This window comes from Lepus europaeus, chromosome 16, assembly GCF_033115175.1.
Source record: "Lepus europaeus isolate LE1 chromosome 16, mLepTim1.pri, whole genome shotgun sequence".
Classification (NCBI taxonomy): Eukaryota; Metazoa; Chordata; class Mammalia; order Lagomorpha; family Leporidae; genus Lepus; species Lepus europaeus.
The window spans coordinates 16,000,598-16,025,449 of NC_084842.1; the positions used below are offsets into that span (position 1 = coordinate 16,000,598).

The 24,852-nt window shown below is 42.0% G+C and overlaps 1 protein-coding gene and 1 long non-coding RNA gene across 4 annotated transcripts in view; one reads left to right on the forward strand and one right to left on the reverse strand.

Annotated features, from left to right (window-relative positions):
- DLC1 (DLC1 Rho GTPase activating protein) overlaps positions 1-24,852 on the reverse strand; it is a 432,547-nt gene that overhangs the window by 276,464 nt on the left and 131,231 nt on the right. The window lies entirely within an intron of this gene.
- LOC133775216 (uncharacterized) lies at positions 1,951-20,311 on the forward strand. 2 transcript variants are annotated; one of them, XR_009868210.1, is made up of 3 exons: positions 1,951-2,446; positions 3,272-3,704; positions 18,943-20,311. It is a non-coding gene; the product is annotated as an uncharacterized LOC133775216 (long non-coding RNA). The 2 variants fall into 2 exon arrangements; XR_009868209.1 differs by having other exon boundaries at positions 3,521-3,704.

The following is a 24,852-nucleotide window of genomic DNA, read 5'->3' on the forward strand; positions in this document are numbered from 1 at the left end:
CAAAATAAAGAAATGAACCATGGCACAATTTAAGGAGAGAAGCTGGACATGGTTCTGAAGTTCAGTGATGAGACACAATGATAACTTTGAGCAAGTTAGAAGTAATTGAATCCTAATGTTCTTCAAGTCAGCATAGAATGAATGAATAGGAATGCCTAGGATATTTCACAGATGTATTTACATTTTGTAGATTTTGCCAGGATGAGACAATTGCTAAAAAAGATGTATTAAGAGCTATGCCATCAACATTTTAAACCTTTATTTATTTGAAAGGCAGAGAGACAGAGAGAGGGATAAAAAGAGAAAAAGATAGGTCTCCTATCTGCCTGGTCACATCCCAAATGCCTGCAACTGCCCTGAGAAGGGGCCAGCCTGAAGCCAGGAGCTGGGAACTCAATCTCAATCTCCCACATGGGTGGCAGGAATCCAGGTACTTGAGCTGTCACCTGCTTTGTCCCAGGGTGCACAGTAACTGCAAGCTGGAAGCAGGAGGCCAGCCAGGATTCCCAGAAAGGCACTCTGATACGGGATGCGGGCATCGTCAGGACTGTGCTGAATGCCTGCCCCAGCATCAACACGTGGGGAGTGGCTGGGCCACATTCTCTATCAGAGTGTTGAGAAAGCATTCTTTCAGAACTGGAGAGAATTCTTCCTTTGTTTACCCCCACACGAGAAAGACAAGCTGTGTTCAAACAAATGGGGCTCCCTTGAGAGATGCATTCCATGTCTCTGAGTCCTGGCCTATTTCTTTTTCTGTAATGAGATGATGCACATGAAACATGGAGCACATGACCCTGTACAGAGTGAATATTCAACAGGCCTTTCTGTACATCAGAGTCACCTCGAAAAATTTAGTGCTAGTGCTCTACTACAAACCAATTAAAGTTAGAATCAGGGGTTAGGGACTATACATTGGTATTATAAAGGTCCCCAGGAGATTCTAATTGCAGCCAGGGTTGCAAACCACTGATCTAAGCTATCCAATTAGTCTACCAGTAGTTGTGACCGTGACGGCACATTGAAATCACCTGGGGGACTTAAAAATACTGATGCCTGGGTTTTCAGCTCTGATTTAATTGGAACGGGGTTCAGCTTGGGCACTGGGATTGTTAAGAATTTCCTCAGTTAATTCTAATGTGTCCAAGGTTGAGAACCACTGTGAATGGAGGATAATACTTATGCTGTATATTTTGGTTGTGAAATATGATTTAATTTCTTTTACAAATAGTGTACATTTTTAGACTACACATGTAATACTGTTTTTAAAATGACTAAGTGTAGAAAGCCATGAATACAATAATAAAAATCCACATTCTCACCATCCAGATATGAGCATTGTCAATGGTTTGGTATGTTTCCTTCTTTCCATGCTGTTTTACCTACTTGGAGTCCTGTGGCACAGACAACATTAAATTCCTTTTCTTTCTTCACTTCAACCTTACAGAGCAAGCATTTCCTATATCACTTATTAATATACAGTTGAGGTCTCATTTTAAAAGAAGTGGCATATGTTTTAAAAGTCCCATTTATGTGTTATTAATTTATGTATTTTACAGAGCGTTCCAGAGAAGGTATTTAATAACATTTTGGAAAATTTTCCCTACCAAAATCAAATGTCTCTCCCAGTAGAGTAGGAAGGGGTGGAATCAAGCTTCATTCTCAAGGGGGAACTCCTAGGGCTGACAAAAGTACCACTGCCTGAATCCTCACCAGCCACATACACAGTGTCTTCAAAATGTTCATGGAAAAGGCGTATTATGAAAAAGTTACGCATGGGTTACATTTTTTTGCCACAAAATAAACCTATCTTTCAATTTCATTTTTTCCATGAACTTTGGAAATATCCTTGTGTATCAACACTGTCTTAGAAGTGAGTCACAGCACTAAAGGCAAGGCATTGGGTCACATGGTATTCTGCATGCTAGGTTGAGTTATAACATAGCCCTCCCACACAAGCAAGGCAGGAAGAAGAGGAAGAACAGAGAATTTCCTAAAAATCAAAGAAATCCAAATGCAGAGCCAAACAACAGCTGGATACAATAGATGACAACCACTGACTTTTGAGAAAACAGCAGAACTTTCCAGCTTCCTGCTCTGAAGAAGCAAAGTACTGAGCAGTGGTTTAATTTGAATCAGCTTGCCGTGCTGAGAAGCTGAAGGCAAAACCTGCAGGCAGAGTGACCTCAGTGTCACTTTAGAGGATGTGGAAGCTGAACCCTGAAGATTAAGTGACTTTTTGGAAGAGAACCAGTAAAACTGGAGAAAGAGTCTGTGTTTGGGGGAATTGGTAGAGTCTGGCTAAGAAGCATTTCCGTGGCATCCTCCAAAGTGGAGACAACAGAGCATGGAATTAGGGCAGTTGGTGCCGATTTCTGGGCAGTCTGTAGAGCGGGGAGCCAAGGGCCCCAAAGTGTTAATACATTCCAGGATAAGCTTGAAACCAAAGGTAAGCTCTTATGTAGGCTCACCTTTCCTGCATGATTCCTCACATCTGTTTCTCATCATCCCGGATGTTATTGCCTAATTTTTAGATGGATGCTTATCTTGTTACTAAAACAAAACTGTAAACAAGGAGAGGCATGGAAGAGGGAAAGGGGACTTGCTTTTACACTTAGAGTAAAACTGAAATACACCCTAGCCTGTCGTGGCTACTTCATCCCACCAGCCCCTTCCTGTCCCTTAGGCATTCCATGCTCCTTCCTGTCTCAGGGCCTTTGCCCTGGACATTTCCTGTCTAGAATGCTCTTGGCTCTTTTCCTTCCCAAGGCTGACCTTTTTCTCATCACTTACATGCTCCAGCATCCTTGAGAGGCGTTTCTAGAACATCCTATCTAAAGGCTCACATTCCTATATTCAGCATTATGTGCCTACTGTATGCAGGTATGGATGTACAAGGCTGGTCTTTGCCATCATGAAGTTTATATATTATTGAGGAACATAAATATTAATCAGCCATCACACACAAAAAAATCGCAACATCCTCATTCTAGAACGAGCAACAAGTGAAGAGTCCACGGAATGAAGCTGTCTTTCAGCATTTTCCTTTGGATTTGTTTGTAGTGTGAATATTTGCTTGTACTTAAACATTTGCTCCCCATGGGCAGAGTCTGTGCTTTCTGCCTGACTCTGCACTGTAGTCTCAGAGCACGTGCATTGCAGGAACTTAATATAAGTCATTGAATAACTGCATGCTAAGCATTTACAGTTATTTTTTTTCCTTTTAAGTTCATGATATCCATGGCAACTATGTACAATTATCCTTATTTTGTAGGTTAACAACATTGAAGCTCAGATATGAAATTAATTCAAGGTCATAAAGCTGGTGACCTAAGTGGAAACTGAACCTAGCTTTTTACCCCCAACAGTCATTGTTCTGGTACATAGGAGAGACAAAGAATAAACAGAACCTAAACTCACTGGTATTTTCACATGTTCTTCCTATTAATACAAAAAAGCAAAAAAACAAACCATGCCACCACGCAGAAGAATTCTACAACTTCATTTTCTGATAACATTGCAGGACCGACAAAATCTAACCGCACCAAGCATGCTCAAACATTTCTCAGTATTTGGTGATTGCAAAATTGGATTTCATTTGGATCTCTTTGTGTTTGGCACCAAAATGATAACGTGAACGATCAAGAACAAAGCTCTATGCTTATATGGCATTTGCTTTACTTGGCTAAAGGCAACCAGGTACAAAGGTAGGCACTCCTTTAACTCTTTCTGTGCTGGAAGGAGCTCTCTGAAATTTGAAAGGTATGGTTTCTTTGCAGTGCTAGTAGGAAGAAGGATATGTGTGCGTGTATGTGAATGTGTTTATGTTGATCCCACTTATGTGTCATGGTCAAGCACTGTTTTTAAGTGTCCAGGTTTATGGGTAATGCCACTTCTATCTCCCATTTTGTTTAGTGGCCCTAAGTACTGGTACCTACATCTGTAAGCTCACATGGATTCCCTTTTTGGACTAGGGATATATGACTTTTAAAATTGTCATCCATTACAGTTTTTTTTAAATGTAAACTATTGAACTCTTAGTATAGAATTGGTCTTCTGTGTATAAAGTTAATTGAAAATGGATCTTAGTGGACAATGGGACTAGGAATGGCAGAGGGAGAAGGAAGAGGGGTGAGAGTGTGGGTGCGAGGGTGGTTATGGCGAGAAGAATCACTATATTCCTAAAATTGTACTTATGAAATGCATGAAGTTTGTATCCCTTAAATAAAAGTTTTCTTTTGGGGAAAAAAGTCATCCACTATAGACTTCTTTGTAAACTTTTCAAAGCTCAACCAAGCATCTTTTCATTAATTTAATTAAAGTGCTTATTTTAAGAGAAAATATCTCATGTTTTGAATTCATTAATCTGAAAAACCATCAGAATGATAAGAACTAATTGTTACATTAGAAATTATTTTGAGTTTAATAAAAGGTAATTGCAAAGTTTTCTCTTGTTGAAGTGTACTATATATTTTGCCAAGGATTAAACTGTTAGTATAAAGTTAGAAATTGTTTGAAAATCTGTGCCCAAAGACTTTCAACACTTTTTTTTTTCAACTGGGACAAATGTCTTCCTGTTCTGATACTTAATTTATATCTGATCCAATCTGTATTTCATTAGCATAATCCTTAGCAATCCAATTCCATTTTAAATTTCCATTTCACAACCTCTATCCTATTATTAGCTTTAACTTTGGTCAAGAGAATACCTTGCTGTGAATCTCTTTGTTGAGATAAATTGGGAGAAAAAGTCTTTGAGCTAAACTGATTGTGTCTGCCCCTTAAAAACAGAAGTACACCAGAGCTACAGGAAGCACTGAGGCAAACATCCATGTGGCTCACTTGTACCTGACTTTGTGTATGAGGAGCTAGTTCATCCTACTTAGCAGCATCTGTTATCACAGGTGTCCTCTCTTGGAGGGGAAATTACTGGCCTCATTTTGCCTAACGATATTGTGATATTTCCAGCAGCCTTTGGACAGCCAGATGACTCCGTGCCTTAATCCTGTGATAGGCAGGAGCAGCACTCAAACATAAGACACCTTTGAGCACATGTAGGGATAAATGCCAAGGCAAAAGATGTCACAGATTGCTCTTTGAGGATCTTGGAGTCCGCATTCCTCCGGCAGCCGCTCACAACACCTTCATTGTACACCACTGAGCAAGCAGTTGTGAGACGTGTTACTTCTGGGTTTCCAGACATGTGTCATTCCCACCGCATATTTAGTAGCACAGAAGTGCCTGAAGTGGGGAGACCGGAATGTGAGGCATGTCTCACCGAGGAGTGGAGTTTTTATTTAAAAAAAAAAATCACTCAACTGCTAATGGAAACGTCAACCTCCCAGTCCTATTCTTAAAAATAAATAAATACAAGGAGTTCCCCGCATGAGAGGCACATAAGGGACTCGAGATATTCATTTCCATGAAGTCACTCACAGCAGGCTTGTCTGGAAAAATTCTTTCATCTTCTGGAAAGAGAGGGGAAACTGTACCAGCAAGGAGGTTTAAAGACCAGGACTTTAAAGTAGAGGGTGAAGTGGGAAAAGTGATCCTTCAGTCAGGTGAATTTGGGCCAAAGCAGATGAATGTCTACACTTGAACTCAACGTGCTCGGCATAGAGACTATAGAACTAGGTACTTGCAGAGGAGATGTCAGGACAGCTAGGTCAGCTAGCAGTTTCAAGCTGGGGTTCCTGTGCTCTGAGTACTCCTTTAGGGACCCAACGGTCAAGAGGGGTGAGGGAGTAGGGTCCCATACTGCTTCAGCCAGCACAGCTCAGCTTTTGTATGCTTTGTGCATTGTATTTTCCTTTAATTCATTTGACATCCATCTATGGTGCATCTGCTACATGCCTGTCAGTGTTCTCAGTGAGATGAGGTCATAATGACCAAGGCAGATGTGGCCTGTGGCTCCATGGAGCCTGCAGTCTATGGAAGGTTCTTTGTGTGCAGGAGGGAGATTCTGCTGCTAAACCCATGAATGGTGTTCACCATTTGAGGTTGAATCAACCAAGGCTTAGAGAGATAAAGTCCTACAATAAACTAAATGAAGAGTTGGGGATGCAGTCCAGAGGTGACTTAAGACTTCAAGGTGCTTCTGCCCAAGTTCAAACAAGAAGAGGAGGAATAAAACATTTAAAATTGTGCTCAGTTTGAGAGGATGTGAATTTCAGGCCACAGCGTCCCCTCATTCGGTCTTCTCTCCATTTATGTCCTGTTGGGTCCTCTCTCAAGACTCGATCAAGGCAGCAAGTCCACGCATGGCCAAGGGGAAGATCTCTCCAGACCAAGGGCTCCAGTTCCCCTCTGGGTCAAGGGCCATCTGGCTGCGGCTTGTTCCAGAAGTTTTCCTGTTCTCCCTTCACACAGGCTTGTCCACACACTCTGCTCTCTGTGGAATTGCTCAGGCTCTCTTGCATTCTTTGCTGTATTGCATCACTTCCTTCCTTCCTTTCTTGTACGCATGGGGCACACTTTCTCTCCAACCCCCATTCCAGTCTGCTTACTCTCTGAACCACGAACTTGGCCTCCTTTCCCTTTCCTCTCTCTCTCTCTTTCTGTCTCCCTGGAGGCTGTATTCCTATATTTCATAATGCTGAGAATTAGAATAGAGGCTAACTGACATTCTATTTGTCTTTCGAATTCTGTGCTTCTGTCTGGTTCTCTTTATAATCCCTCACTTTCCTAATTTTGGGCTTCCACTATAGTGCTGGGTACTTGCTCTGGCTGCTGCCCTTCCCTCTCCTCTTCACACCCTCTGGGCGCCTGCTGGGCCACGGCCATTCCCAAGGCTAGATCTGATCTGATCAAGCTGGCAGAAAGAAGGGCCACCTGCAAGGTTTGTGACTCAGGATGTGGAATGCTCTGTAGTCAGTCACTCCAGGCCATGACCTGCTAGGAAACGCAGCACAAAGAATGACTGGCTGTGATCCATGCAGTCCTTAAAGAGCCTGCAAGACATTTTGTGTCCTGTCTATACATAGCTTGTGAATCCCAATCCTTGCTAAGGGGTCCCATGGAAGGAACACAGAAAGCAATCTCCATCTACCCAAGGTCTCACAAATTGTTTTTTTGTTCAACGTCATTTCTTTATTACAGCAAAAGCAGTAGCAATATAAGATAAAACAAAAATACAACCTTGTTTGCTTTTGAGGTTCTTTGTTTTTGTTACATAGTCTAACACATTGAATCTTTCCTATATTCTTTGAAGCTGGAAAATCAGGTAGTACTCCAAGACTTTTAGTGAACATAGTGGATAGCAGGAGGAAAGCACTCATGGTCTATTTTTGTCTTTTGTGTGTTTATCTGAATTGGGCAGCTTGAGGATGAATTCAGCAGGAGTACCCAGTTGCCTGCACTGGGGCAAAGAAGGCAGGGCAGGAAAAGCTTTCTATAGATGATTTCAGTTAAATTTTCAAATGAAGATGCTACTGAATGATCAGGACAAGGGGTAGGAGAAGTTCTTCAATGAAGGGAGGAGTTTCACAGAATTGACCATACTCTCTGTAGGTCCCAGTTGCAATCACTAATTGTGTGGGGGTTTGGAATTTCACTATGGCTCTGGAGCGGGAAATGGTTTCTGGGATGGAAAACACTCTGAGTATAAAGCAATGAGTACAGTCAAGGACTCAATCTTTGACCCTGGCATCGAATGCTCAGTGTGTTCCAAAAAGCTGCAATCATTCCAGTCATATATGACTCAAAGTGGAAAAGAAAATTTGAGCTGTTTTGTTGAAAGACATAATAGGGGATTTTCAAACAGATAAGATTGTGAGCCCTTCTTTAGAAGGAGACGTTATTGTCCCTCGGTGATAAGGGGGCCTCCAACACCACCTCTTCCATCTCCCAGGGTTGCATATTTTCCATGACACCAAACTTAAGCTCATGCAGTGCCTCTCTCTTCCTTGATACCTTCTCCTTCACGGTAGGGGCATCTCTGGCAGATGGGAGTGTTGCTTTTGCACCTCCCGCAAAGTAGCACAATAAGCTCAAGTTCTTATTTGCTGCAGGGAAATCAGGAATGACTGCCGGTTGCTATTGTGGGTTATTACCCAAATGAAAATGCAAGGTGAGGCAGTTTTTCCCCAGGCAGAAAAGAGTTCTTACAAAATATTGATGTTCCTTCAGAGAGCATTTTCCATTTGAGCTGCGCTGTTTTGTTTACCAAGTTGGCATGCATTTGTTCTAAGAGCTGAGCTAGGCAGTTTGGGGGCAAATACATATCCTTGAAGCTTCTAGGCTATACATCCCTCACAGAAGGGTAGAGGGGGGTTGAACATTTATTAAGGCTTACTGTTTCTAGAACAAACAAATGTTTATTCTGAGTTAAGGCAAGTGGTACTTGCATTAACACTGTTCATGCTCAAGCCTTATCTGGTGATGTTTAGAACAAGTAGACATGTGGCACAATGGTATGACTGCCTCACACCTATGTGTGAGCTCACATAAGTGTCTGCCATTGTCCATAAATGCCTAGCAGACATGCACTATGTCCTGAGCTTCTGTCTTCCATTGTGGTTATGTAGATTTGTAGGATTTGGTTGAGCTTCAAATAGGTTCATTGTTTTATTCAGTCTATTGATACCTTCTTACATAGGCTAGCAATTTCTGTGCATTTGGCTTGGGAAATAAAGAGAAATAAAAAGAAAAAGATTATACTGTTTTCACCACCGTCATCGAAGAGCTGCTTTTTCTGTTGTTGACGTCAGATCAAAGGGGAATTTTTGGTGCTCATATTATCCCCATGGTTTTTTCTGCAGCTTTTGTGGATATTAACCAAGCTCTCCTTCTCAGTGTGAGCTCCTTTGTTTTCTGTGACAGCATTGTCTAACAATTTTTTCTGGTCTCTCATTTTGCTTCCTCAGAGGGCTTCTCTCATTCTTTTGGTAGCTAAGGCAAAACACCTGAAGTCATCCTTGGCTTGCTTTTTTTTCTCTTAGATATCACATTCCATCCATCAGAATTCATGTTTTCTCTCCCTTAAACATGTATCTAGAATATGAACAGTTTTCCCCACATCACTGCTGCCACCCTGGCACAGCCTCCACCTTCTCTGGCCTAAACTCTAATACTGTTCTCCTAATTAGTCTCCCAAGTCCCTTTCCTTGTGCCTAAAGCTGTTCTCAACACAGCCAGAGCAGTCCATTTGAAACCCAAGTCAAATCATAGAACATCTCTACCTGGAAACCTCCCGTGGCTTCACATCTCACTCAGAATAGAAGTCAATGGCCTATCTGTCTCTCTCTCTCACTATCTACTCTGCCTGTCAACCCCCCCCAAAAAAAAAAAAAAAAACAACAAAAAAACCCAAACAACAACAACAACAACAAAAAGAAGTCAATGGCCTGACCTGCCTTAGGTAACCCGGTTGTTCTTCCTTGATCTCTCAGTTCTAGCTCAGTGATCTGCTTGTTTTATGTCCCAGCATGCCTGTTTTTGTATGCCTGCAGGTGTTTGCATGGTATACTTTCTCACTCCCTTCCCATCTTTACTGAAAAAAACTCAATGAATTGATGGAGCCTAGTTTGCTCTCTCTGAAAGTCCATATCCCATTCATTCTTCCTAGAACACATCATTATTCAACTTGCTGTATACTTTATTTGGTTTGCTTTCTGAATTTTTTTGTCTCTATTGTTTAAAAATCTTTACTTACTTGGGACAGAGAGAGAGAGAGAGAGAGAAGAGAGACCCATCCCTCTTCTGTGGTTCATTCCTACAATAGCCAGGGCTGGGCTGAACTGCAGTCAGGAGTCAGGAACTCAATACAGGTCTCCCATGTGGGTGACAAGAACTTGGGCCATCATCTGTTGCCTTCCAGGGGCTTTGAAAACAGGCAGGACTGCATCTATCACCACTCTGATACAGGTGCATGGTGCCCCAAGTGGCAGCTTAACTTGCTGTGCCAAAATTCCTGCCTTGCTCCTAGGTTTAACTGAGGCGCTTTGATATGGGATACAATCAATCAAGCTGCTAGGCCATATGCCTGCCCTATTTTTTCTCTAACATACTCTTATCAGGGATTTATTGATATTGCTATTATTTATTATTTCTATTGTCACTTTGGTTCATTGATGTAGTACTTGGAGTTTCATGTTCAATAAGCCTTTGTTGAGTAACTCATGGAGTGTATGTTGGTGTTACCCATAGTTTTCTCAGATTTTTCTTCAGAACACTCGGTGATATCTCATTTATAAAATCATCTGTCTGTGGCTTCCACTACAGGACAGATTTGTTCTTGCAGCTCCAGACCTGTAGACTTAAACTGCTCCCTGGCTTTGTCCCTGACTTCTGTATGAACTTGTACTCTTTCCCCTACAAACAACTTAAGTACATTGGCGTAACCAATTGAAAAGTCCAGTTGTAGGTCTGGCTACAGGTGTGGCTGAAGTCAAGGCTCAAGCAATGCCACCCAAATGTGCCTGGCTTGCTCCCTCCTTAAGCTTTGTTTGTCTCTTGGCTGCATTCTTAGGTTCTCTATCTGGTGTGGCAAGATGGGTACAGCACTCCCTGCTCATTTTCTTGCTACTCTAAACACAGACAAAGGAGACAGCCTCCCACAAAGCTGCTGACATCCAATCCCAATTAGACTAGCTCAGGACAAGTGGATCCCTGCTTCACCCAGTTCCCCCTGTCCACACACACACACCCATTCACACACAGTCACACAGGAGACTGGCCTTGGCAATGGCTTGTGTGTTTAGCAACTCTAATCTGGGCCACATGTTCTATTCTTGGGGGTCATCCTGCTATGTTACAAGAAGGAAGTGTTTCTGGGAGCAATTCTCAAATGAAAACTGGAGACTATTTTCAGAAGGGAAAAATGGGTGCCAAAGACAATCTCTTGCTGGTTACTCCTTAAATCCAGTATATTACTGTATTATACAGGTGCTAATTCCTTAGTATTTCTTAGATCCTTCCACACATTCTCTTTTTCAGTTTACATATCATCATTTTGTGCCTGGATTGCTCTAACAGTATTCAAAATAATCTCCCACCATAGAGTGACTCTAAGGTATCCTGTACCCATTCAAAAAAGATATTTTTAGAATGCACATCTGGTCTCTCTCTCTCTCTCTCTCTCTCTCTCTCTCTCTCTCTTTCCCTATAAAATCCTTGGATAAAGCCCCCTCATCCTCTTTGTTATTGTCTAGGAGATACTTCTGGATCTAACTCTAACTATCCGTTAGCAACCATGACTCTGGATCTGAAACCCCTGCATCTGTCCCCAACTAAACCAAATGCAAGTACCCATATGTGCAGTGGGCTTTTCCCACTTCCATGCCTTCACTCACACTGACTCTTTGCCTGAAAATTTCTTTCCATGGCTCCAGACACATCCTTTACCATGCTGAAGATTCACTTTGCCCTTAAATATTCAAGAAATACTTCTGAAGCACCCACTGTAACTTATTTCTTTCTGCTGATTCCCTCTAAATTAGCTCAGGTCCCATAGCAAGCTTCTCCGAGTCAGAACTGATTATTAGTGTGTCTCCCAAATCAGTTTTTAACTGCAAGCTCTATGAGGGTGCCTAGTGTATCTCTGGCATGTAGCACAACTCTTGTTACACAGTAGGTACTCAGTAAGTGATTACTCAATGAACAAATAAAACATTGATAGCCAAAAGGTAATATTTTGGTATTTAAAGGGCATCTTGATCACTACACAGCACATCACAAAAGGATCCAATACCATCTATGGCACGGTAATAGCACATTGTCAAAAGCTAAAGTCTTTGAAAATACATTCACTGGAGATTGATGAAGGCTGAAAGTGAATACATGAAGATAGATTGGGAGAGTATTCATTTGATCTGCAGTTAGCAATTTTTGCTTCATGAGAAGTAGTTACACCTCATTACCATTACATTTCACCTGCTACTTCTTTTAGAAGTATGTGTGTGCGCATGTGTGTGTGTACACACATGTGTGTGGGGAGTGTGGCTTTGATAATGGAAACTAGGATTCTGAATATCTGAAAAAAATGGGCTAAGAAGATGATTGATATTTATTAGGGATTGTTTTAAAAGTCCCAGAAATCCCAAGTCAAGGTTCAATAGCATGCTTTCCTTACATTTATAGAGAGAAGGGCAATCTATATTAAGTCATCATTTCCAGGAGTAGCCTGTTTCTAACCACTTTCTACGCAAACAGCAGCACTGTCCAGGGGTTCACCAGCATTCCAAGAAACTGTCCAAGTGAATTATTCCCTGGTGATGTGGAAGGACATCCTGTCTTCAGGGGTACAACACAGTGCAGGAATCCCTCCTAAAACTGTTTGTGTCAATCACTAATAAAACACTGCTGCTTGCCTACTGAGATCTGAATTGCCATGATTATAAAGCACAGTTCATGAACTTTCTGTCATTTTTGACTAAGGCCTGAGGTATTTCCTCATCTTCTTGAGTAGAAATGACCCAGTGTTCATAGAAAGAACTTAACAGACGTATGCACGATGCTCATTCTAATATTTTGTTAGCACTCAATGCTTACTCAGATCGAAAGATGCTCATACAGTAAACTATTAAGAAGCCAAAGAGGGGTGAGCTTTGGGCTTGTGGTTAAGCTGCTACTCTGAATGCCTGCATAGCAAATCAAAGTGACTATGCTTGTGTCATAGCTGTGCTCCTAATGCCCCTAATTCTGGCTTTGTACTAACGTGCACCCTATGAAGAAGAGGTGATGGTTCAAGTAGTTGGGTCCCTGCCACCCACGTGGGCTGCCTAGATGCAGTTTCCAGCTTCTGACTCTGCCTGGTCTAGTCCTGGTCATTGTGTGCATTTGGGTAATGAGTCAATGGATGGGAGATTGATTTCTCTCTCACTCTCAAATAAACACTAATATAATAAATAAAAGGGCAGAGAAACAAATTTTCTAGGAATATATGTATTACAGTTCATGATAAATATTCTTTTGAATATTCCTAATGAGGTCAGATGGTTAGGATGCCCTTATATACCCTGCACATATCCACCAGGAGTTGGCTCAGAGAATAGCAAGTAAGAATAACAGCTACAGGTAGCAGCAATGAGACAGCTGTAGCACAAATTCAACTGACAAGTTTAGGTTGGATGCAGAGAGAGGTGACTGAATTGTTAATCATTTTCATAGTCCTTGTCTTCCCAGATAATGGCCAAGTTCATTAGTGCTGGCTCTGAATACACAAGTGTGTACACTGATGATAAAGCCTCCTTCATCTTTCAGTTTTCTCTGAGGTTGAGTATTTCAACTGTTCTGAGAACTCGACTTTCTAAGCCAATCCTTACCTTATTCTAAGGCATGCAGGACAAGGATGGATGTCCTTCTGGGCTCTTGATACTCTAATCTTCCTGGTTAAACCAATTGTCTTGGTCTGGTCCCTTTCTCAGTTACATATGTGTGCCTCTTTAATATACTCTAGTACAGAAAATACCAGAATTTGATTCAGCTGAAAGAATAGTCCACAGAATTCAAGCAACAAGAATATACTATTGAAAATGTTATTCATTTTGCCAAAAATAATTTTATGCATTACTTTCTAAGAACACGTTTATTTTAAAAGGTATGTATGGAGATCCTAACAATGTGAAAACTATATCTGCTTTTAATTTATGATCTATAGTATTTAATGTAGCCTCTTGAAATAGGTTCCAGTGTAATAGACTGCATTGTCCATGGTTGCACGGTTTATTATGGATTCAGATCAACCACACTGGAGCAGTTGAAATCCAAGTTCAATTTACCCTCTGATACAGGAAGCCAAAGATCAGGCTGATTATACTCAAATTCTTTTTTTTTTTTTTTGACAGGCAGAGTGGACAGTAGAGGGAGCCAGAGAGAAAGGTCTTCCTTTTTGCGGTTGGTTCACCCTCCAATGGCCGCCGCGTAGGCGCACTGCGGCCGGTGCACCGCGCTGTTCCGCTGGCAGGAGCCAGGTGCTTCTCCTGGTCTCCCATGGGGTGCAGGGCCCAAGAACTTGGGCCATCCTCCACTGCACTCCCAGGCCACAGCAGAGAGCTGGCCTGGAAGAGGGGCAACCGGGACAGGATCGGTGCCCCGACCGGGACTAGAACCTGGTGTGCCGGCGCTGCAAGGCGGAGGATTAGCCTGTTAAGCCACGGCGCCGGCCTATACTCAAATTCTTTAAATCTTCTATCTAAATTGGAAATTTCAACAATTACATTTTTATTTTTTGCCATGTGGTGAGGACCGAAAGACTACTTCAAAGCTTGGCAAACATTCTACTTCAAAGAAGGGTATAAAGTACACGTTACATTTTATTTTGTAGAATATTAAACTGAGGTTAGGGGCTGGCATTGTGGCACAGCAAGCAAAGTAAAGGCATGGTCTGTGCTGGATGCTGGCATCCCTTATGGGGGGGGGGGCGTCGTCTGAGACCTGGCTACTCCACTTTGGAGTCAGCTCCCTGCTAATGTGCCTAGGAGGGCAGCAGAAGATAGGCCAGGTGGTTGGCCCCAGCCACCCATGTGGGAGATATGGATGGGGTTCCAGGCTCCTGGCTTCAGCCCCGAATAGCTCTGGGCATTGCAGACATTTGTTCTCCCTCTTACTCTGCCTTTCAATAAATTAATCTTTAAAAAAACTGGGTTTAAAATCACAAGAAAATATATACATTCATATTAGCCCCAGCAAATAAGAGCATGGAGGTATCTGAGATACTTGTTAGAAAGACTTTTTCTCCCCACACTTTCACAAGCATGATTTGTGAGATAGTCTAAATAGTGTCGCTCCAAGAAAAAAAATTTCCACACAATCTTAGGGGCAACCTCTTACTGCACAGAATGATTTGACTGGGGAACTGATTGCATTAATTCTTGAGTTCTTGAGCTTAACATCTGTAGCAGTTCCTATTTTGTATTACAGAGAATATGGAAGACATTTTCACATTATCCAGTAAATACCGTTCAACAATGCATATCATCATTTACTTGTTTTCTTTTAATAATGGGAAAAACAGTATGGCTCTGCAAGGGAAATAAGGCCCAGCTGGTGGGATTTGCTGATGACAAGTTTCCTCCTTGCTCTGGGCCTCTAAGTAAGCACTTTAGAGAGAAACTTTTCTGTGTGCTTGGTGCTGTGAAAGCACACAGCCTACTCCTGAAATCACAACCGATCTATGAAGCACAGCATGCTTGCCTCTCCTCCCTGCCATGGCCAACTTTTAGGCACTTATTGTCTATTATCAAAAATTGTATATACTTTCTTGAAAGGCAGAGAAACACTGAGAGATCACAGAGAGATCTTCCATCTGTTCTTTTATTCCCCACATGCCAGCAACAGTTGGCAGTCAAGGCCAAAGCCAGGAGCCTGGAACTCCATCTGGGTATCCCACAAGAATGTCAAGGAACTTGAGTGCTTGAGCAATCACCTGCTACCTCCCAGGGTGCACACTAGTAGAAAACTGGATTCAGGGCCAGGGCTAACCACTTGAACCCAGGCACTCTGATATGGGATGTGGGCACCCCGGAGTTAACACCAACACCAAACACTTGCCACCCTTTCAATAAATCAACTTTCAATCGTGATTTTTTTTTTGAATATGGGAAAGGCAAAATAGTTGCAGTGTGAAATTTGTTAGAATTAGAAAACTCAAAACATTAAGAGATAAGGCAGGGATGTATGTGGAGTGAGGGAGGAGTGATTTGTTTTATGGTTTCTTTCTTTTTCTTTTTTGACAGGCAGAGTTAGTGAGAGAGAGAGAGAGAGACAGAGAGAAAGGTCTTCCTTCCATTGGTTCACCCCCGAAATGGCCTCTACGGCCGGCGCACTGCGGCAATCCAAAGCCAGGAGCCAGGTGCTTCTTCCTGGTCTCCCATGTTGGTGCAGAGGCCCAAGCACTTGGGCCATCCTCCACTGCACTCCTGGGCCACAGCAGAGAGCTGGATTGGAAGAGGAGCAACCGGGACAGAACCGGCGCTCCAACCAGGACTAGAACCCAGGATACCGTCACTGCAGGCAGAGGATTAGCCTAATGAGCCGAGGCGCCGGCCTGTTCTATGGTTTCATAATCAGAGAAAGACAGTGGACCTTTAGAGCTGTGAATACACATTTCACCTTTCGTTAGGATTCTGCCTCATAATGCTTTAGAGAAGCAACTTCCTGCTTCACCCACAGAGGTCTTAGGCAGGACTGCAGCAAGATGAAGCTGTTATTTTTAGCCAGCATGTGATCCTAGCTCTTCTTGAGTGACTCGAGTCTTTGGGGGCTCCTTGTGTCCAGATTCTTCACCTGCTAGATACTGACTCTGGTGGCAGATTCTACGGCTATGTAGTATGGGTTATATGTGTCACTATACTGCAAATACGATGAGAGACAGAAAGAGAAAATCTGGGCGAAATCATCCGTGACAACAAGCAGTAGCGAATGAATCTTTCACAGACTTCTTACCCTTGTGCACTGATTTGCTAGTTTTTGGTTTGTGTAGGTTGAGATATTTTTGTAAGCTATAGACAGTGTGGTATGGTGGAGATTTCTAGAGCTTGGTTGAAGGAATTCATTAAGTTATGTCCTTTCAAATCCACAGACAGCATCTTGCACGTGTTTGAATTTTCAGTGCTTAGCAAACTGACTAGCACAGGATAAAAGCTCCAACATGTGTTCAATGAATGAATGAAAAGATGGGTGTAAATATGTGATCATACTTCATAGATCAAAGTTTGGCATTTAAATTACATATCCTGTGATAAGTCTTTCTAAAAACTAGAGACACATGATTGAGGGAAAGTTTTCAGCCACAAGAGTGTACTTTCTTGTAAGGAAGACCATTATTGTGTAAGTTTTATACAGAATATTCTAAAATTTTTTCAAAGTGAGAAACATTGAAAATTGAATTGAAAATAGCAAATATATGTTCAGATTGCTTACTTAGCGACAGATCCTTACAGCAAGGACAAAGCCGAGCAGTCCCCAGAGATGCTGTCTCTCCTGTGGTTCCACAGGCGTGGACTGTGCAACGTGTTTCACAGCATTACAAGTCCGGAAATGTCATCTGTGAATTTAGCATCTTTACATTTCTGAGCAGTCATGGAAATCCAACTACTGCAGATCATTGTCAGCACAAATCTTGAAAAGGCTGCCATAAAAGTAAATTTATATACGCCTAATTTACCTCATAGCATGATTGTGTGTGTGTGTGAGGGTGTGTGCATGTGTGTGAAGTGATGCAGTTTGACCAGAAGATGGCAGCATTCTGAAAGAAAAAACAACAAACAGGAACACAAAAACCAAGGCACTGTAATTAATAAGCTTTTTACTCCTCTGAGTTTTCATGTTGGCACTATTTTGCTTATTTATATGTTTTGGACATCATCCTTTTCAAGGTGAAAGATGTGTTCTACCCAGAAAAAAATAACAGCATTAGTTAAGAGCCCACCTATACTACTTATTTTCTGATGGAAAAAAAAATTCCCTGCAAGAATTATCTAAAAGCTACAGAATTTTAAGTCAGTAGTGTATTAATTCTTTCTGGGAGTCACAAATAATCTTTGAAAAGAAAGCATATGTAATTGAACTTGTCATCTAGGGAGAGATTAAGTTGTTAGGATTCCCCCCACCCTGAATATATCTGTGTGGTAGAACATTCTAGTGTACTATAAACACATTGTATAAAAACACAATTTAAAAAACTTAAGTGGGAAGTGATGGATATGCCAATTATCCTGATGGGATCATTATATATTGGGCAATTGCATCAAAATACCACGATGTACCCCATACGGTTGTACAATTATTGTATATCAATTTAAGAAAAACCTGAAAAGATTCTACAGCAGAGACAATATACAAATATGTATTTATACATGCATGAGTTGTTTTACTTTTTGATTTACAAACCTTTAAGAATGTTGTATTCCTATCTTAAATCTAATGTAAATTTACAGACATCTGATTACATGTATCTTTTTTGTTTGTAATAATATTGAAAATCTTTGATGAGCTTGAAAGAGCCATAGAACTTTCCTTATGTATCTAATTTGCAAAAAACCTTAATTTAATGTAATTGAAAAGACACATTGGGGAACATATGGCCTGTGTCCTAGTAATGTCTCATTCAATCTACACAGGAAATGGAATTACAGGTAATCCGTTTTGACAATATTCCTAAGCCAATTAATGTGTGATGTTGTTTGCCCTGTACAACCTAGACACTATGTAATTAGAAAAAATTCAAAGAAATATAGTGTGAACAGTAATGGAAAATACTGAGATGACCTTAATTTTGTACCTCCTGCTTTTACATGGCATCATATATGTATAACTCTTTGATAGTTTGATGACAGTATTTTAACAAAAGTTTTCACGAATATTTTCTTAGGAAAAAATTACACTTAGTATTCGATTGTTGACAATTTTTACAAAAAACAACCCAGCAGCCCAACTCTGAATATAAGCCTGTGTCCGTGGGACCTGTCCTTGCTGCTGCCCGTGTGGTCAGCACTCCTCACGCCCTGGAGGCAGCCTAACCCAATTCCCTGCATCCACGCCTAAGCGCCCAGCAGAAGTCCTGTGAGGGGACTTGGCGCTGAAGTCCATCCTCCTTCAGCCCAGGAAGCTGCAGAAGCTTCTGGACCTCAGCCTCCAGCTCAGCTCTGGAGGCCGTGGCCAGGCAGAGCCCACCCCGTCACTGAACCTCATCCTCACCACTCTTCTGGAGAAGATCTGGCCAGCTTGGCAGGAGGCTGCATTAGCACTTGTGAGAGCTGAAGAAGTAACTAAGGCCTGCCTGAAACAGAAAAGTGTGTCATGTGATTTGCAAGTGAAATGTCCAGGCGAACTGATAAAATATTTAATTATCCCTGGAAAAACACTTTGATACATTTTAAAAGAGTTCACACTCCTTATTTTCAGTTGGCTCAACTGTAAATCCAAAGACAAACTATTTTGGCATGTTTTCAGTTATCACTTGATCAGCATGTTTATTTTATTTTTTATTTATTTATTTTTGGACAGGCAGAGTGGACAGTGGTCCCCCCCCCCAATGGCCGCTATGGCCTACGTACCTTGCTGATCTGAAGCCAGGAGCCAGGTGCTTCTCCTGGTCTCCCATGCGGGTGCAGGGCCCAAGGACCTGGGCCATGCTCCACTGCCCTCCCGGGCCACAGCAGAGAGCTGGCCTGGAAGAGGAGCAACCTGGACAGAACCGGCGCCCCGACGGGGACTAGAACTCCAGGGTGCCGGCCCGAAGACAGAGGATTAGCCCATTGAGCCGTGGAGCCGGCCGATCAGCATGTTTTCTAACTTAAGTTCTGAAGAAAACCCATCTGATAGTCTCCCCCAGTTTTGCAGGGCTGAACAAGAAGCTGAAGTTATCCACCTTTGGGCTGTATGTCTCCATCCTCAGTCCTGTTTGAATACATCTCAGGGAGTGACAAGAAATACCAGCATAACCTTGAACCTGGGGTTTTACGTTCCTTAAGGGGCTCTTATTCATCAGATGTCAGCAGAGAGAGGAAATGTGTTCCTGGTAAGTCATAATTGCAGCTCAGGACACAGATCCTTGTGACAGCATATTAAAATAAAAGGTTTTAAGAGAGAGAGAGAGAAAGAGAAGGAAGGAGAGGGGAAAGGGGAGGGAATGGGAAGGGAAGAGAGGAGAACTCCTATTTGCTGGTTTGGCTGGGCCAGAACAAAGCTAGGAGCCAGGAACTCAATCACCCTCTGCCATATGGGAGGCAAGGATCCAACCCCTTGCTCTATCACCTGCTGCTTCCTGTGTGTGCATCAGCAGGAAGCTGGAATAGAGCAATGGAGCTGGAACTCTAACCCAGGCACTCTGATATGCGACATAAATACTGTGCCAACAGCCTGGATCTAAAATTGAAATTTTGGCCCAAATCCCAAGATGATAAATTCAAGTTTCAAAGTAAGTTGTCAGATAAACCACACTGTTGAACTCACAAAAAGTACTTGGATGAGAATACGCTAGAGAACTCACAATTCTTCCACACACTAATGAACTCCAGAAGCAGAGAACTTGGGGAAAATGACTTTGGAGAGAGATATTGTATTTTATATTTAGCCATCCTCCACAAGACACTGTGTTGTAGGGAAGGATTAGGAGGGAGCTGTTCTCATTTCAAGGCTGGTGAAAGGGACTTAAAAGGGATCCTTTAGACATGGAGAGCTTGACATGTGTCCCTGAGTGTGGGCTACACAGAAACTGACCTGAACACAGAAATTGACCTGCCTTAACAGAAGTCACTGTGTACTTACATCCCATGTGGGATCTGTCCTTAATGTGTTGTCTAATGTGCAGTGATGCTATAACTAGTACTGAAACAGTATTTTTACACTTTGTGTTTCTGCGTGGATACAAACTGATGAGATCTTTACTAATTATATACTGAATCGATCTTCTGTATATAAAGATAATTGGAAATGAAAAAAAAAACCTGGTGTTAAATTGGAAATGGCATAGAAAATTAATTAATTTTTTAAAAAAATATTATGTAGGATCTCTGTCTTTAATGTGCTGTACACTCTTATTTAATGCTATAACTAGTACTCCAACAGTATTTTTTTTCACTTTGTGTTGCTATATGGGGGCAAACTGTTGAAATTGTTACCTAATATATACTAAACTGATCTTCTGTATATAAAGAGAATTGAAAATGAATCATGATGTGATTGGAAGGGGAGTGGGAGCGGGAAAGGGGAGGGTTGTGGGTGGGAGGGATGTTTTGGGAGGGGGAAGCCATTGTAACCCATGGGCTGTACTTTGGAAATTTATATTCATTAAATAAAAGTTTAATAATAAAAAAAGAAATTGACCTGCCTTATTGGACTGTTTCACCAATCCTAAACCAAGGGAGGTGTGGTTTTGTCGGTATCAGCTGGACTCCTGATACAATGGAAGGGACAGTGTTCATTGCTTCTCATGTGTTGCATGGCATCATTTAAGGATCTGTCCACAGGGTTAACCAGCAGTGTAATCAGGCCTCAGGCAGGAGAGGTTAACATATGACCAGTTAATCCTGTAGCTGTGGAAGAAGCAAGGGATCTAAGGAAATAATGGTGCAAAGGCCACACTCAGGATATGACAGATGCTGTAGCTAATTTCCAATGTGGCTCCCGATGACCCTGGCCTCCTGATATCTGTGCCCTAGGCAGTCCCCTGCCGCATCAATCAGGACTGGTTTGTATGGCTACCAGGATGAAACAGACATTTGTGCCTTTCAAAGCTAATTCATTAAAGGCATAGCAGCTTCAGTCTTGATCTTGCAGGTTTCTCACTCTGGGGCAAGCCATCTGCTATAAGGTGAGGACACTCGGGCTGCTTCATACAGAGGTCCATGTGGAGAGGAGCCAATTTACTAACCACAGGAGTAAATCATTTTGGAAATGGACACTCCCGCCCCAGCCAACTCTTGCTGTAGCTTCCTAAGAGATGTTGCCTAAAGCAGCAAAACAAGTCTCTCCTGCTACTTGCCCATCATGGGACAAAATAGATGGTAACTGCTGTTGCTGCTTTTAAAAGATTTACTTATTTGAGAGAGAGAGAGAGAGAGAGAGAGAGAGAGAGAAAGAGAGATCTTTCATGTGAAGGTTCATTACTCAAATGGTTGCAACAGTCAGGGCTAGGCTAGGCCATGCTGAAGTCAGAAGCCAGGAATTCCATCCTGGTCACTCAACTGAGTGACAGGAAGGTAAGCACTTGAGCCATCATCTGCCACTACCCACGGGCATTAGCAGGGAGCTAGATCAGAAGCAGAGTAGCTGGAACTCAAACCAGCACTCCAATATGGGATGCAGGTGTCCCGAGTGGTGAATTAATCCACTGCACTACAGTGTGCCAATTACTGTTGCTTTAATCTACTACATTAAAGGTGATTTGCTATACAGCATTAATAAGTAATAAAGGGATGGCTGCTGCTGTAACAAGAAATGCTAAAAGCTGAGAAAATGAAGGCATGAATTTGGGATCATGGGGCTGGTGGATGGGTGTGGAACAGGTGCTACTGAAAGATGACAGGACCTCAGAGGCATTGCTAGCATGAGCTTGGAGGGGGATCTCTGTGAGACCTTAAAAGCAAAGTGAAAAAAGGACTATAAGAAAAGAGAATCCTTTTTCACCTGATGCCATTATATTTAGCATGGTGAAGGGTCTTAAAAAATTGATGGAAAATATATATTATGAAAAAACGTCATGATTTCAAAATTTTTTCTTGTACCAAAATAAACTTATTCTTTTAATTCTGATTTCCTACAAACTCTGAAGTAACCTCACAGTTCCATGGCTGTGGCTGCTTCCTTCACAAGGAAAGTCCTTTGGCCTCAAGGAATTGCCTCATCCAAGGTCACATTTCTTTCTAGGAGAGTCTCTGGCCAATGATTGGCAGGTGCAGAGATGTGGAGGGCCTCCATTTCTGACAACTCTGAAAGGCCACCCATGCTGCAAAGTGCCCATCGATTGGCTGAGGCTTAGCTGTCACAGCACTGCAGTTCCCCACAGCTCTGCTCTCTGCTCATTTCTGCCATCTGTATGTCCATGCATGCCTATCTCTTGAGAGCACCCCTCAGTAAGCCTTCTCCAGGCAATTCTTGGTTCAGGGTTGTTATTCCAGGGATTCCACTCATGTCATTCCGCACCTTCCACCCCCAACTTTTTTCTTAAATTTTACTCCAATGGCTAGCACAGTGGCTCACGCATAGACGTGAAAAGTTTTTTCTTTCAAAATAAAAAATTACATATTTGAAAGGCAGTTACAGAAAGAGAGAGAGAGAGAGAGAGAGAGAGAGATCATCCATCTCCTGGCTCACCCCCTAAATGGTTGCAATGGCTGGGGCTGGGTCAAGAGCCAGGAATTCCATCTTGGTCTCCCACATGGATGGCAAGGGCCTAAGCACTTCTGCCACCTATAACTGCCAGCCTAGGTGCACAGCAGGAGGTGAATTGAAAGTAGAGCAGCTGGGATTTGAACCAGTGCCCATATGGAATACCAGCATTGCAAGCAGCAGTTAAGCCCATTGCACTGCAACACTGATCCTATTGAAGGATTTTTATAGGTTTGGAAAAAATTGGGGTTTACATAACATTAATGTCCATAAGATAAATAGTGTTAGACTTTAGCTACATTTTAAGTTCAAAGTCATAAATATATTAACTAAATAGCCAAAGAGGAGCCAGTGATGTGGAGCAGTGGGTTAAGCCTCTGGCTGTGATGCTGGCATCCCTTATCAGAGTGCCAGTTTGAGTCCAGCGGCTTGGCTTCCAATCCAGCTGCCTGCTGATGTGCCTGGGAAATCAGCAGCAGATGGCCCAAGTGCTTGGGCCCCTGCCTTCCTTGTGGGAGACCCAGTTGAAGTTCTAGACTCCTGGCTTCAGATTGGCTCAACCTTGGAAGTTGCGGTCATTTGGAGAGTGAAGTTACAGATGGAAGACCTCTCTCTCTGTCTGTTCATCTCTCTATCTGCCTTTCAAAAAATAAATAAATTTTTAACAAGAACCAGACATAGTGCTGACAATTTTGCCCTTTACTTTTGATTCAGATAAGGTGTTCAATTATCTACTAAGAGAAAGTTGGCATTATCAGCAATAAAGAAAAGTCCTGGCACTGGCACTGTGGCATAGCGGGTAAAGCCACCGCCCGCAGTGCCGGCATCCCATATGGGCACTGGTTCAAGTCCCGGCTCCACTTTTGATCCAGCTCTCTGCTAAGGCCTGGGAAAGCAGTGGAAGATGCCCCAAGTCCTTGGGCCCCTGCACCCACATGGGAGTCCTGGAAGAATCTCCTGGCTCCTGTCTTCGGATCGGTGCAGCTCCAGCCGTTGTGGCCAACTGGGGAGTGAACCATTGGATGGAAGACCTCTCTCTCTCTCTCTCTCTTTTTCTCTCTCTCTGTGTTACTCTGACTTTCAAATAAATAAATAAATATTTTTAAAAAAGAAATGCCCTTTTACAAATACGGAATACCTTTTTGGTTTATAAAACTACTCAAGAGAATATTAGAAATGTAGACAAAAATGTATGTAGAATTGTTCATCTTTGTGTTATATATACAAATATAGTATTGGATTTAATACAAAAAGGAAAACTACAAATGAATTACAAGTGAGGGGATGATAGCACAGTTCTGATTTATCCATAAAATAGCAAATGTAAAATTAAATACTTGAGTAATACTTGCTTAGGAAATATGTGTACATGAAAATTCTGCTAATTTGAAGTGTTCAGCTATTATGATTATTCAAAATTCTGATTTTAATCCACAATAGAAACAAAGTAAAAAATGACAAATATTCTATGACCTAGTATTCTGAAGCATTGAATTTGTTTCTCTTCAAATCCTAAATGATTTGGGATGGAAAAACCAAGACCTGGCCTATGCTGTGAAACCAAGACCTGGGCTATGATGTGTTTTTCTGCTCTGGACTTCTCTCTATCACAGTTTTGTTTCTTATTGTCCCTCCAGGCTCAGGACTCAGGGAGGAAGCAATAAGGAAGGAAAGCAATGGCCTCAGAGGGGAGTTCTGTGGGACAACTTCATGAAGGTGTTCTTGGAAGTGAAGTAGACATAGGTCCAGTGGCTACCTGGACTCGCAAAAGACTTCTTCAACATTTTCCTCTCTAAGTTATTTAGTCTAAGATTCTAACAAAATTTGTATATGGATTGATCAAAGGAAATCTTATTCAGAAAACAATTTGTAAACAAGATCAATGTAAGTCAGTCTGGCTGGAGCAGGTGGAGGAAGGCATTTCTGGGGTTGCCTTGGTGTGTACAGTATGAATGGCACTGGTTTACTTGGTTATTACTGCTTTTGTTTACGTATCTATGCATTGCACATCAGTTCTAATCTGGTAAATGCCTATTCAGTAGACTGCTATTTATACAAAAATGGGGCCTTCAAAATGAACCTACA